Source organism: Canis aureus, chromosome 28, assembly GCF_053574225.1.
Source record: "Canis aureus isolate CA01 chromosome 28, VMU_Caureus_v.1.0, whole genome shotgun sequence".
In the NCBI taxonomy this organism is placed as follows: domain Eukaryota; kingdom Metazoa; phylum Chordata; class Mammalia; order Carnivora; family Canidae; genus Canis; species Canis aureus.
In genome coordinates, this window is record NC_135638.1 from 2,883,611 (window position 1) to 2,899,336 (window position 15,726).

A 15,726-nucleotide genomic window follows, 5' to 3' on the forward strand; every position below is an offset into this window, starting at 1 on the left:
AAAACCTATAACTCATGTATCTACCAAAATTAAATTGAATACATTGAGAGGAATCAAAAAATGAAGAATATATCTAAGACATGTAATTGTAGAAATATGAAAGTCAAAAAGGAAAAAACTTAAAAACAAAGAATTGGTAAGAGGTCCTGTCTCTCCCAGATGCAAGGTGAAAAGAAGAAAAAAGTAAAACTGGTGGGGCCAGGTCTGCAGCTCTGGAGCCAAGAGCTCCCCTTGAGTACTGAACCGCAGTCTCCCCGTCCACACTGACCCAGGTGCTCCCAGGGGCAGGCATGGGGGCCCTGATCTGCACAAATTGAAGGGCACCCAGCGGCAGGAGAGTTCTTGCTGTCCCAGCCCTCTGGTTACACAGGCCAACTCCGGAGCTCCCTTTACCTCCCTCCTTTTCAACGTATATATGGGAGAACCAGAGTCTTTTGTCCTGTGGTGTCTCACATTTATATTTTGCAACCTGAGGTGTCATTTCATCCATAAACTGTTCCTCTGACCAGCATCTCCCATAAACGAGTTGTTGGGCTTATATTCTAGAATTAAAGATTTGATCTGATGCAGGTACAAATTTTCATCAAGAATTCTTTGTAAGTGGATTGTACAGCTTCTCTCAGGAGGCACATAGGGACCAGGTGTCTGTTCGTCTTTGTGGAGATCCATTACTTCAGTGTGGATTGCAAAATGATCACATTCCTTCATCCAATCACTGGAAGACTTCTCTAAAGAGAAACTTTTCCTTACAAATTATTTGGTTAACCTGAGATTCAGTTTGTATAGGAAGGGCAGGTTAAAGCCTCTATTCTTGCCCTCTATTTATGTGTTTTCAGTGTGATTGAAATAGATTGGTTCTTTACATCCTCCAAAGGTGATGAGTGCATTTTGTCATAGAGTATAATCGTGACCTCATGGATCTCGCGTATTTTGTGTGTTTCATACTGCGGTCATTATTCTTACTGGTTCTCAAAATTTTCCATCTTTTGCCTTTGAGAGCCTCTTCCTGTTGTCTTCTTAATCTTTGATACAAGTCCAGTAGTTTCTGATAGCTTCCTTGCTGTCTGGTATGACAAATGTTCTAGGCACATTTTGTAGATTTCCTCTGCAGACCTAGAATCAGCAATTTCTCCAAGGAGGCTTAATTCCTTTTGGGAAAAACAATATTTAAAGATCACAAACTGGTTTTAGGGCTGCCCATTGCTTACAAGTTGGTCATTGTTTCCAGGCTGTTTTGGTAGACAGATTGATTAAAAAAAGTATTTAGGATAAAATACATCATGAATTTCAGCTAATATTTTGAATTTGGATTTAGCGATGTAAGGTTTTTTATTTAACTTCTTTGATTTTGTATTTGTATATTTTCTATAGTCTGCCTAAAATCCTGGTTCCAAACAATATTAACATAATTACTTTCTGCTCTGCTATTTTTCAGAAAAATGACAATATCATTTCTAACAGTATGATATCTGAAACAGTTTAAGATTCTTTAAAGTTATTTTTGTCCTTAGGCTCTATCCCACCAGGGATATACAGTCAAATCACTGTTTTAAAATTAGTTGGATTAATTCCCCTCAGTTTTATGCTGCTACCTCAATACATAGTGAAGTTCATTTGTCTCTTTGGCTTTCAGTTTTTAGGAATTGCTTTCTTTTCATTTTGATCTAAGATTGTTTTTTAACTATGTAAAGAACTGATGTGGTTCTGAGGTCAAATCTATATACTAGGTTACATTGAGAAAAATTTTTAGCTCTTGTCCTCATCCTTTCTAATTTGACTTTCTCCTCCACAGTGGTAACTAATTTTTTAAGGCTTTAAAAATTTTTTTATAAGTAATCTCTACACCCCATGTGGGTCTTGAACTCATGACCCTGAGATCAAGAGTCCCATGCTCTTCCGACTGAGCCAGCGGGGTGCACCCCCACCCCCACCATGGTAACTATTGAACAAATGTGGTTTATTCTTCTATTTCCTAAAGTACAGACGGTTCCAGACCTATGATGGTTCAACTTAATGACTTTTTAACTTTACAATGGTGCAAAAGCAATACACATTCAGTAGACACCATCTTTCACACTTTGAATTTGGAATTTTTACCCCGATATGTGGTTCTATCCTCTCGTGCTGCTGAGTAGGGGAAGTCAACTGGGAGGTCGTGAAGGTAAACAACCAATATGCTTGCAACCATTCTGTACCCATACAACCTTTCTGTTTTTCATTTTTAGTATAATCTTCAATAAATTACATGAGATATTAACACGTTATTATAAACTAAGCTTCATGGGAGATGGTTTTGCCCAGCTGTAGGCTAATGTAAGTGTTCTGAGCGTGTCTAACGTCTGCTGGGCTAAGTTATGGTATTCAGTGGGTTATGTGTATTACGTGCATTTTCCACTTAACGATATTTGTAACTTATGATGGGCTTATCAGGTCGTAACCACATTATAAATCAAAGAAGATCTGTATAACCAAATGCCACGTGTATGTTTTTATATATGTACATAAGTTTACACACATACAAATATATGTATTTGTATCTTTTCCTTCTTAGACATTAGATGAATACTAGTGTACTATATACACTATTTAAAACTATTGCTGCTTTCACGTTATTTATCTTAGAGCTTATTCCACATAGTTTCCAAAGGAATCATCCCCATTCCTTTTAACATTTACATTTTTCTCATTTTTAGTGAGGCACACTTTTTTTTCTTCATATGTTTCAGGGCCATTTGCATTCCTTTCTTAGGACCTATTGTTCATAATGCTCATCCATTTGTCTACCTCTTTTTGGTCTTTTTAGTTTCTATTTTTAGCAGCTCTTATACATTAAACACATCGACCCTCTATTACAGTTATATGTTTTTTTCCTAGTTCATCATCTCTTTTTAATTTGCTCTTAGTGTTCATGTCCACGCAAAAAAATTTTTTAATTAATATTATTAAGTTTCTCAATGCTTTAATTGTTGCTTCTGGTTTTGAGTTAGGAAAACTTTTCCATTCCCTGGCTGTAGAGGAATTCCTCTTTTCGTACTTGTATGGTTCCCCTAAAAATTTTTATTTATTTATTTATATTTATTTATTTATTTATTTATTTATTTATTTATTTATTTATTTTTAAATTTTTTTTAAAGAAAGTTCTGATCTACTTGAAATGTATTCTGGTGTGTGGTATGAGGAATGGATCTTTCTCACATTCATGCAGATTTTTTATCAGAAGTGGGTAGTAGGCAAAGACTCAGCTATTTGGATAGGAATTGGAAGGTGATGATTCTGAGTTGTTGATTGAACGAGGAAGTCCTAGATACAGTCTTTTCAGCTCAGGAACTGCTGTGGTTCAGAGTCAAAACTCCCAAGCTTCTGTGGTTAAGAGCCAGACTCATGAATGTTTGCAGTTAAGGGAGCAAAGATTCCTCAAAATTGTCTGCCACACATACTAGAGATGTTAAAAGTAATTGGTATGGTATTGAGCACAAATAGAGTTGGAAAAACTCTCCAAGCATCCAAATTGTCTGTAAGCAGAAGAGCTTCTATACGTCAGATGCTAATAGACAGAGAGCAAAGATGACATGATTTTATGAATTGACAAGCCTGGCCTAGGTTTGGAAGGATCTAGATAAGGAAGGATTGCCATACCTTCAGCAGAGTTGACCAGAGGGCTGCTTTCAGACCAAGACCACCATTTTCTTCTTCTACAAAGCCAATTTGGATGCTCTGGGGTGGGGCACCATGGGGTCCATGGGAGGCGTAGATGAAACAAGATTGGACATGAGCTGATAACTGCTGAAGCTGGGTGATGGTACATGGGATTCTCTCTACTTCTGTTTATGTTTGAGATTACAAAATGTTAAAGTGAGAAAACTCAAGTCACACACACACACACACACACACACACACGTAGCCAGGATGAAGCATTTGGTATCTCAGTACAGACTGCAGATACTCCTGTATTGGTATCACTAGCAGAAAGTTGTCTTAGATGGATTTCGTTAATTTAAACCCCTGTAGAAAAGCCTTTATTAAGTTACATTTTAATGTTATATCCTTTACTTTTATCAATAGTGGTATAAAAATGTCATTACAGGGATATTTCTGCATCTTCTGTACAATCAATGCAAAGAAATCTTACATTGTTGGATCTACATTCTAATGTTGGAGGTTTGATCTGATTCAGGTATGTTTTTTTCCAACAGGAATCCTGCACAGACAGTGTTGCATACTTCTACCAGGGGCCCCATAGTGACCAGTTTGTCTACTTGTGATGCGGCACGATTGATAGTCTTAGCCTACATGCATTATTTCGGTAGAGTTGGAAAAATGGTCGCATTCGAAATCTACCCTTCTCACTTCATCTACTGGTTGAAAGGTGTCTATAAGAGAAACTTTACCTTGTGACCCTAGAATTCTTCTCTGCACAGCATGGCAGACATGACTTAAGCTTGGAAAACGTGAAAGGAAGCAACCACCAGTAGCTACCACCTCAGGAGGATCTTACTGAGCCCAGGAGTCTTCCAAGATGGAGAGCTCTGAAGTTGGACAGAAAGCTCTGGATGAACTTATATCAGTATGTCTTGGACAGAATATAGGAGCATATGAATAAATAGGACTGGCTTAACATCACCTACTTAAACATTAGAGAGTTGGCCAAAAGCAACAATTCTGGTTTTGGCGTAATTCCCCAGAGCTGCTTTTTAGATGGTTATAAAACAGAGGTGGTTGTATACTGAGGCCTCTTCTGGTTAGTGGCAGTAAAACCATTGCAAGGCCAGGTGTTAAGAGAAAGAGAGTGGTCGTGATGTCCGAGTAGAAGCTGTAGCTAGGCCATCCCTATAAATCAGGAGCAGTGTACGCAGTGGCAAAGATCCAGAGTTATCATGTCTGAGTTCAAATCCTAGCTTGGTCATCTATCAGCTGTGTGCTCTTGAGCAAGATATTTGACGTCTCTGAGCTTCCATTTCCTCATCTGTACATGGGGATTGGAGAGTGTGGTCTATTTTTCAGACTTGCACACATTCGAGAGATAACATAGGCCCAGCACTTTGCCCAGTGCCTGGCACAGAATAGGTAATTCACTAAATAGAGATAACTAAAATTAACTTTGTTTCTCAGAGTAAATAGTTGAACAAGAACCAGGACTCATCCTTAAATCCAGTAGATGAACACTTCATGTGGCAAAATAACTTTCGGACTAATCAGATGGGTTACGCTTGAAAATTGTGCAAAGCTCCTGATGGGGAGAATTGAAGGCTCCATGAAGATGAAGACATTGCTGCAGGGCCCTAGAGTCGGGGCAACTATTAGTCAGCTACCAATAGAAGCCAGAGTCCTCGCCATACTTCCAGAAATCATTTCGTGAGAGATGCTATGTCCAAATTGTGTCCACTATGATGTCTAACGATACATCACGAGCTTTCTCTATGATGTTTGCTGTAGGTTAGCTAGGTGCTTTTTTTGTAGTTTAGCTTTTAAAACAGAAACTTACATGAGGCTTTGAACCTAACTTTCTGTGGCTTCCTTTGTATTTGGTTTGATGTGGTAAAGACACCAGGTTTTAATTTTAGTTGTCTAGCAACTTCTGTAATACTGTGAGATAAGGTGGCTAGGCTCCTAGTTACTTAGGTTTGTGACAGATGAGGCTGTTTGTTCTTGGTTTCTGGTCTGAGTGTGGTTGGGAGGAGCAGATGCTTAAGGCAGGTGGAGTAGAGTTGAAAGCCTTTTCAGAAAAGTAAGTAATGGAAAATATTGGGAATCTCCCCTTTCCACTTTCAGTATATGCTTAAATATCATGGTACCATTTTTAGACAGAGTTCAGAGCTCTCTGCAAAGACCTCTCATGCACTTTAGCATTTCCCCCCACCCTCCCTTGACTGGGCCTTTGCAGGGATGAGCATGGAGTAGGGGGTGTGGTCTCAAGGGTCTCTTGTAAGATTTCCAAATTCATGCTGGTGATACCTATAGAAGTCAAAGAATAGCATTGGAATTGGGATTCAGATCCCAACTTGCCAATCTCCAGATGGACTTAAACACTCTGCTTTAAAGAATAATGCCCTAATTTATCATGGAGCTGGATCAGATGGGGAGAAGTACCTTCTCACTGCCTGTGTCAGGCTTGGGAAATGTGCCGGCACTGTGACCCCAGGACAGACTCCCTGCTAATTCTCCCCACATTCCTTTGTTTCATGACCAAAAAAAAAAAAAAAAAAAAAAATTAAAGCAAAGGATCAAAGAGCTTTATATTCTAAAGATAGAAGGAAATTAATTTTCGAAGTCCGAGGTCCCTGCAGACTAATGTTAAATTCCAGAACCAAGGACCACAGGTCAGCATGGTCGTGGTGGGAGCCGCACGACAGCCCAGTGATGGAGGGAATGTTCAGTTATGGAAAGGAGGGTATATTTCAGGAAGCCCACCGAGTCAGGGAGAGCTCAGGTATTGCTGGGGGCAAGGTGTGCCTGGCATTACACGGAAGTCCTTGAGCAGTATTGGCCAGTAGGCCTGGCCCGTGGGCCGAGCTGCAGCAAAGCTAACCACTTCCTGTTTAGCTCTGGGAGACGGTGACCCTTCCCCCAGAGCAGCCCGAGAGGGAGCGACTGAGTCCCAGCCTGCGGGGTGATGCTGTGGCTCCCCGTTGCTCCCTGACAAGGGGGGCCAGGAGGAACCAGAGAGGCCATCCGAGGGCAGAGGGTTTGGGGGGCAGCGCTCTGACCCCTGGGCAGGGTTGCTGGGCTGGGACAGGATTCCCTCCGAAGCCACCCTCGGGAAGGGTCGTGTGGCGGAGCCGGCTGGTGGGAGCTGTGTTGGGGTGCAAGGGGTGCTATTCTGGCTGTGGACCTGTGAGCTGATCAGGTGCTGGGTGACCGTGAGCCGCCCCGTCTGACTGCTGTACCTTGTGGGTGAGTAGAGCCTGCGGGCTGCACCGTAGGCCCAGGGCAGCTGTTAGTGCTTGGACAGATGCATATGCATATATATATATATTTTTTTTTTCTATTCTTATCTGGATTCAAACTGTGGAGAGTTTATTTTTATTTTCTCTGTTCCTCCATTTTTTTATTTGTAAAATAATAATAGCTACCTCAAGGTTGTTGTGAAGATTATGTGAGATAATATATATATATATTTTTTTTTGAGATTATATATAATATATATTATATATATATATATATATATAGAGAGAGAGAGAGAGAGAGAGAGAGAACAATTAGGAAAGGAAGGTCCCGCAAGTGGCAGACCTGAGACCGTGGAGCTCCACCTTGGCTGTGCCCTGGCCCCACGGAGAACTCTAGAAACCATTGCTGGCAGGTTTCACCCAAGGCCAACCAACCAGATTCCCCACGGTTCTATGCAGCCAGGTCTGAGAACCAACCCCTGCACTATAAGTTTATTATTGTCAACTTCTTTTTAAAGACTTTTTTATTTATTTGAGAGACAGACAAAGAGAGTCAGGGGTGGGGGGGGCAGGTGCAGAGGGAGAGGGAGAAGCAGACTCCCCACGGAGCTGGGGCCTGGTGTGGGGCGTGACCCCAGGACCCTGAGATCATGGCCTGAGCTGAAATCCAGAGTCGGCTGCTTCACCGACTGAGCCACCCAGGTGCCCACCCCCCCAATTCCTTTCTTATGTTCAGCAATGTCGTTCAGGAAGTAAAAAAGAATGGAGGGGTTCGGCTGACTCTGTGTCCAGTCCTGGGTTGTTCACCGTTACTGGTTTTCTTTTGCCCCGGGCGGTGACCTCGGGGAGGTACAGCTGTGGTGGGCCTCTTTCCGCTCTGCTCAGGGCTGAGATAATCTTCAAGTAGTGAAATGCTTTTATTCACATTTTATTTTTTTTAGAGATGTTATTTATCCATAAGAGACACAGAGATACAGGCGGAGGGAGAAGCAGGTTTCCTGATGCGGAACTTGAACCCAGGACCCTGGGGTCATGCCCTGAGCTGAAGGCAGATGGTCACCCACTGAGCCCCCCAGGCGTCCCTTATTCACATTTTGGAAAGTAAGACTTTATGTAAAAGAGGAGATAAAATAATAAGTAAAACAGATCTATTTAAAAGAAAATAAAATGATTTAAAAAAAATCTCCCCCCCCCCAAAAAAAAATCCCAAAGTATCGGAGATAATAGAACACAAAGGATCTGCTTTGAAGGGATTGGATTGAAGTGAGGTAATGGTTAGCCTCTGAATCTCCGGATCACGGTGGGATGGGTTGCGGAGAATACCTCCTTCTTTGGGTAATGTGTGTACTGAGATAAAATTCATATGCCATAAAATTCACCATTTAAAGCATAGAATTCAGTAGTTTTTAGTATATTCACAGAGTTGTGAAGCCATCGTTGCAAAGAACTTTAGAACATTTTTATCACCAATAAGGAAACCCCAAACCCTTTAGTTATAACCCTCCAACCTCACGCCCTGCCTCCTGGCCCCGAGCAACAGTGCAACCATTAATGTACCCTCTACCTCTATGAATTTGCCTATTCTGGACATTTCTTATGAATAGATTCCTATAGTATGTGGCCTCATAGGTTTGGCTTCTTTTACCCAGAACAATGTTTGCAGTGTTGATCCACATCATGGCCCATGTCACTACTCCATTCCTTTTTGTGGGTGATGATATCCTATTATTTGGATGTGCCATATGTCATTTAAGAGTCATCAGTTGACAGACATTTGGGTTGTTCTGGCTTTTGACTATTCTGAGAAATGGTGCTGTGAACACTGGTGTAGCAGATGCTGTGTGGGCATATGCTTTCATCCCTCTTGGATGTAACCTTGGAGTGAATATGCCAACTTTATGTTTAAATTTTTGAGGAAACAGGGGATCCCTGGGTGTCTCAGTGGTTGAGCACCGCCTTTGGCCCAGGGCCTGATCCTGGGTCCCGGGATCAAGTCGCACGTCGGGATCCCTGCGTGGAGCCTGCTTCTCCCTCTGCCTGTGTCTCTGTCTCTCTCTCTCTCTGTGTCTCTCATAAAAAAATAAATAAAATCTTAAAAAAAAAAAGTTTTTGAGGAAACACTAGTTATTGTTTTCCAAGGTTGCCGCACCATTTTACATCCCCCCCGGGAGTGTATGAAGATTCTGAGTTCTCCATAGCCTTTCCCACACTTAGTGTCCTCTGCCTTCCTCATTACAGCTATCCACATGGGTATGAACTAGGATCTCATTGTGGTTTTGATTTCCATTTTGCTTATGCGTAATGATGTTGAGCCTCAGTTCATGTGCATGCTGGCTATTTGATACCTTCTTTTAAAAAATAGTCTGTTCAACTCCTTTATCCTTTTTTTTTTTTTTAAAGATTTTATTTATTTATTCATGAGAGACAGAGACAGAGACAGAGAGAGAGAGGCAGAGACACAGGCGGAGGGAGAAGCAGGCTCCATGCAGGGAGCCCGATGCGGGACTTGATCCTGGGACTCTAGGATCACGCCCTGGGCTGAAGGCAGGTGCTAAACTGCTGAGCCAACTGGGCTGCCCCCTTGTTCATTTTTTATTGGGTTTTTATTATAGGATTTTTTAAAGTGCATTTTAGATACCATTCCCTTCTTAAGTAAGAGATTTGCTATATTTTCTCCTATTCTGTGAGTTCTTTTCACTTTAATACTGTTCTTTGAATCAAGAGTTCTTACTTTTGAATCAGCCCAATTTGTTTTTTTCTATTGTTTGTGTGTTTGATGTCATATCTGAGAAACCATCGACAAATCCAATGTCATGAGGGTTTACCACTGTTTCCTTCTAAGACTTTTACGATTTTAGCTCTTACATTTAGTTCTTTGATCCATTCTGGGTTAATCTTTCTGACTTGTGTGAGGTAGGGGTCCAACTTCACTCTTTTGCATGTGGATATCCAGTTGTTTCATTACAAGGACAAAATTGTTCGAGGCAGCCCCAACATTTTGGTGTTTAATGAGAGACCTATAAGCAGAGAATGGACACTGATATTTACTGAGCCCCCAGTATCCTAGACACCGAGTCCTCCGGACAAGCTTGGTGAGCCCCAGGCCTATCCATTGCCAGTCTCCCATTTGTACCTATGACAGAAATTATGGATCAACCACAGCACAGTCTGGCTGAGCCTTGATGACTGCCAGGGTTGACACGAAGGAGTGGTGTCCCGGGAGGATCAGTTTGGGAGGGATTAATACAGTGAGTGTTGAGTTTGTTGTGTACATGGGTGGTAATAGGTGGTTGGATATGAAGGTCCAGGCCAAGGGCCAGAGAGGGAGAGACACTTGAGACTTCGGCATATAAAGGGGAACAGATCCAACCCCCTGGAGGGAGTAACAGGGCAGGATAACCTGGGATTGACCTGAGGACATTCGATGAGCACCCAAGTGGGACTGGAAGGGACTGGCTTGAAAGAAAGAAGAAAAGCCAGGGGAGAGTCCTGGTGGGGAAACTGCAGAGAAAGGGTGATTCAGGGAAAACTGTTGAGAGTATCAAATGTTGGGAGAAATCTGGTAAGATGTGGATTAGAGAGTGTCTCTGATTATTAGGAAGGAGTTCTTGGCCACCTTGGTGAGTGCTTTTCAGTGAGATAGGGGAGGTGGAAGCCGGCCTCCGTGTCTGAACAGTGAACTGAATGTGATTGAAGACTCACGTCGGTGAAATCTGGTAAGAGAGATAGAGACAGGTCTTAGGAAACCAACAAGATTATTGTAATTTCTTGGAATTTATAGAAAATCTGAGATCAAATAGTAAGTTCTATAGACTGAGAAAAAGTTTCTGAGGGAAGATGTGCTTATTCGGATCTGCTGGATCCAATCTGCGTGAACATCAAACCCATTGCATTGTTGTCTGAGACAGATCCTGCAGAAATGGACCCTAAATAGTGAGGGAAATCTAATCTCAAGTATGAGCTCTGCTAAAGAATATTTACTGGTAGATAAAGCTCAGAATCCTAAGCTTGTGTTTCTCACAAAAGGATTCGTGTCATCTCTTGCATCAGAATTCGAGTGCTTTAAAAATGGTCATTCCTGGGATGCGTCCCAGACCTCCTGAGCTAGGATCTCATGGTGTGAGGCCCCATTTGAATAAACTCCCCATGTTTAGACATTTATCCACTGTATGGCCGATGATGGGGATATTTACCAAGCGTTCCATTCACGGGCTCCAACAAGGATAACGAGGGCCAGGTTAGGGACCTCGCCTACTGGGCAGTCGTCTGGAGCAACTGTCTACAGATGGAGTTAAGGTAACTGGGAAGAAGCAACTGCACACCCGGTCCACGTCTATCAAAGCAGTGAGGGGAAAACCCCCAACCTTTGTTAGCCTCCAATTGTCTTCTCTGGAATATGCTGAGGATGAGCATACGTGGCTGTGAGCTAAGTGTTGCAACAGCCATTACGTGTGGCTTAACGTTTCTTTCTGGAAATTCGTATTTATTTGAGCGGAGTCTTTTAACAGTTCCCTAAACTATCCTGCTTTGGAAAATTGCCCCCCACCGGGCGCCACTGTCAACAGCAACAACACAAAAACCCGGACTCAAAAACGAACCCAGAGCCAAGCGTAAGAGCTCTACATCGAAGAGAGCTTGTGTGGCTTAAATTTATCAGAAAAGGGTTGCTACCTGGCCGGTGACAGTAACCAGGGAAAAATCTGGCTCCAACCTAAAACATTCACTAACAGAATATCAATCTCTCCCCGTTCCACTCAATAAATTAGAAACAAAGGTGTAAAATATTGGTTTGAGGGGTTGCAAAATCACTTACTTGTTTGGGTTCCCGTGAGCCTTGGCGCAGCCTGCATGTAATCCTGACTATTTGGAATTATTGAATTAAGCAACTGAAATGAGTTTGATTCTAAACAGTGTTCACCGGGTGCCCGTGGAAGACAACGTTTGTGCCATCGTTAACAAGAGCAAGACAGATGGCAAGTAAGTAATTAAGAAAACTTTTGTACACTTCTGTTCGGTGAGGCTCATGTGTTGATAAACTCATGATAAAATGTTCTCAAAATACATGCTGCACAACACACAAAGTAGATGTTAAAATGCCACTGCGTGAAAAATGGAAAACCTTAGCATTCATAGATTTCATTTACTTTGAGGTTTGAGGAGAAAAAATATAGAAATGTAACATACTTCGAATTTTAAGAATAATTCCAAGTTTTCATGGGGCTTTTATCTGGGGGAGGGGAGCGATCCTAACTTTACCCTTGGTTAACTAGCATTGTTGATAAGTTACACCATTACTTGTACATTTTCTAGGGCTAATGTTGGAGGAATGGCGAAGACATTATGATAGACAGAAGTGCTAAGGTGTTTTAAACACTATGAATCTGTTAGTTAGATGTATCTGCCCAAATATTTTCTTTCTTTTTTTTTCAAAGATTTTATTGATTTCTTCATGAGAGACACAGAGAGAGGCAGAGACACAGGCAGAGGGAGAAGCAGGCTCCATGCAGGGAGCCCGACGTGGGACTCGATCCCGGGACTCCAGGATCAGACCCTGGGCTGAAGGCAGGCGCTAAACCACTGAGCCACCCAGGCGTCCCTGCCCAAATATTTTCAATTCTTCATTTGTTTCCATCATACAAATCATTCGTATCTCCTTTGCTCTGATAAAAGGAATCAGTAATTTATCAATTAAATTTCCTTTATTCCCGTTATTACTGAGTCAGTATTAAACCATGGAACTAACAATGCTTCATTTTTGCATGAGAACGAATTCCTAAGACGCAGTGGTGTTCATCCTGAAACACAGGACGGAACACATGAAATGATAAAATCCAGACGCTTTTAAAAATTATAAGTAGATGATTTATTAATGATAAAACATGCAGCTCTCAGAACCTGTCATCCTGGAGAGCACGGGGAAAGCTAATTATATTATAATTTATATTATATTTATATATAATTTATATTATAATTATAATTTATAATATAAAAATTTTTATACTAAGATGCAATCACCTGTTGATTTTCCTGATGGGTGGTTTTGCCTTTTTAGAGTTTAATCAATCTGATTCTCTGACTTGAAAGCTAGAGGCTGGAAGTAGCATAAAATGTACAGGGAAACCCAATCTAGGAACTTGGCTACCTTCCATCAGGAAAGGTGTCACACCTCTTTTCCTATGGATTCTATTACCCACATGAAGCTAGAAGGAAAGTTATTTGGCAGATTCTAGAGGCGTGGTGAATAGTTTGGACTTTGAATCAGACAGGCCGGGGCTGGAGCCCTAATTCTGTAATCACAGGCTGTGTATGACTTGGGCAAAAGGTAAAACTTTGGTTTTCTATCAGATGGAATCTACTTTGTGAACGGGTAAAGATAAGGTGAGAAAACATATTTTCAAACTGAAAACTAATATGCCGTGAACATAGTTGTATAATGTTGCTAAAAAGGAATGACTAAAAGTGACATATATATACATGTATATATACATGTATATATATGTCACTTTTAGAAAACACTTTATAAAGGGTCGCCTGGGTGGCTCAGCTAGATAAGCGCCTGCCTTCAGCTCAGGTCAGGATCCCTGGGTCCTGGGCTCAAGCCCCCTGTCCCCATGGTGCCCCTTGCTCCTCCCCTCCACCCCCACCCCAGCCCCACCCCTGCCCCTGCTCCTGCCTGTGCGAGTGTGTGCAATCACTTTCTCTCAGATAAATAAATAAAATCTAAAAAAAAAAAAAAAACCCATGTTATAGATTTAAAAGTTCTTTTCACATACATTATTTAAAAATTCCTAAAGAAGCAAAATCCTTTTAGAGCAACGCCGGCGAGAGCTGGTCTTTGACTTCAGGAAATGAAACGCACATGGAAGCTATTTGATTTTGTAGAACGAGGGCATTTTATTTGACTAATGGGAAGGCAGAGGCGTTAGGGCTTGGAGGGTTGCTTGGCCCCGCTGACCCCCTCCCCTTAGACAGCTGTCGGCTGGGGACGGGCAGCAGCTCCCCTAGACCCGCCGATGCACGGACTAGGCAGACCGCCGCGTGTGGCCGGGTGGCCTGGCTCCCAGGGGCCTGGAGGGCGGCCGAGGCCGAGGCCGGGGCGGGGGGGGGGGTGGTGGGAGGGGGCCACCAAGGCCGCGGCCTGGCTCTGGCCTCTCACCGCGACACGCACACTCGGGGACAGACGGAAAGCACAGCAAGCCCAGAAAGGAATAAATATCAGAAGGTTCAAGGGAAACAGGACCAAGTGGGCCCTGCTTCGACACCAGTGACACGGATGCTCCCGTGGATGTCCGGAGGATGTGAGCGGGGAACCCGAGTCAGTCCCACACACCTTGGCTCAGGACGTCTGGGCCTCTTGGCTTTGATGGTTTAGCTGGAGGCCTGTTTTCGAGGGCAGGGAGTGACTTGCTTCTTTGGAAATGGACTCTGGGGATCGTGAAGGGCGTGTTTGTGTTTGGGGGGAGGCGACCACCCGTCGCTTCGTGGGGGCTGCAGGGACTTGAACTTTGAGGGCGGGCGCCGCGGGGTGCACCGTGGGCTGTGCTTTCTGAGTCGTTCCTTAGGGGTCTCCAGGTGGCTAATGGATCACGGGTGGCGCCCCCGGTCCCGTGTGTGAGACGGAATGACCAAAGCCGGGTCAGTGGGGCCCTCTTGGCAGATGCTGGGCCGAGCGGCAGGTGTGCAGGGCGTGGACCGGGAGCCCCATCCAGGTCCAGGAGCCCCATCGAGGTCCAGGAACCACATCCAGATCCGGGAACCCCATCCAGGTCCGGGAGCCCCATCCGGGTCCAGGAGCCCCATCCGAGTCCGGGAGCCCCATCCAGGTCCGGGAGCCCCATCCGGGTCCAGGAGCCCCATCAGGGTCCAGGAGCCCCATCTAGGTCCAGGAGCATCATCTAGGTCCAGGAGTCCCATCCAGGTTCAGGAGCCCTATCCAGGTCTGAGAGCCCCATCCAGGTCTAGGAGCCCCATCCAGATCCAGGAGCCCCAGCCAGGTCCAGGAGCCCCATCTGGGTCCAGGAGTGCCATCCAGATCCAGGAGCCCCATCCAGGTCCAGGAGCCCCATCCGAGTCCAGGAGCCCCATCCAGGTCCAGGGGCCCCAGTCAGGTCTTGGGAGCTCCATCCGGGTCCAGGAGCCCCATCAGGGTCCAGGAGCCCCATCTAGGTCCAGGAGCATCATCTAGGTCCAGGAGTCCCATCCAGTTCCTGGAGCCCTATCCAGGTCTGAGAGCCCCATCCAGGTCTTGGGAGCCCCATCCAGATCCAGGAGCCCCAGCCAGGTCCAGGAGCCCCATTTGGGTCCAGGAGCCCCATCCAGGTCCAGGGGCCCCAACCAGGTCCAGGAGCCCCATCCAGGTCCAGGGGCCCCAGCCAGTACCCTAGCGCCGAGGTTGTCCACTTGAACTCCTTCCCGTCTCCTTACTTCTCTGCATTCAGAAGTTCAGCACCTGCCTGAGACGGGTTGGGTGCGAGCGAACTTCTGGTGCAAAGCCACCGCCTTTCTGGAGTGCACGTCACGGTGCCTTTCATGACATCTGATGGGTCCCGGGGACAATAAAACCAGTGGATGGTTAATGTTTGACTGGAGGCGAAGGGAGAGGCTGGGGAAGCGGAGCGGGGCGCGGGGAGTGTGCTCCGGGGAGATTCTCGAGCCCCAGCAACAGTGTCGGCAGCTGAATGGAAGAAGATAACTTTTGAAAGCCTTTTTGTTATTTACTTACGGAAAGGTAAGTTTGACCTGTCTCAACTGTGTCGTGCGCTTCTTCAAGGTTGACAAAGTAGGTGGCAGGGGGAGGGGGGGAGCACTTGAGAGGCTGCGGGACAGACTTCCCCCGTGACGG

At 44.3% G+C, this 15,726-nt stretch overlaps 1 protein-coding gene across 4 annotated transcripts in view; it reads left to right on the forward strand.

Moving 5' to 3' along the window:
• Window positions 1-15,453: 15,453 nt before the first annotated feature.
• The window catches only part of CDH17 (cadherin 17), a 63,006-nt gene continuing 62,733 nt past the window's right edge, over window positions 15,454-15,726 (forward strand). For 2 of the 4 annotated variants that reach the window (XM_077876253.1, XM_077876248.1), the window contains exon 1: window positions 15,454-15,612. The gene's annotated coding sequence lies outside the window, so the exon portion shown is untranslated. The remainder of the gene's footprint in view (window positions 15,613-15,726) is intronic. The other 2 variants (XM_077876249.1, XM_077876250.1) reach the window with 2 other exon arrangements.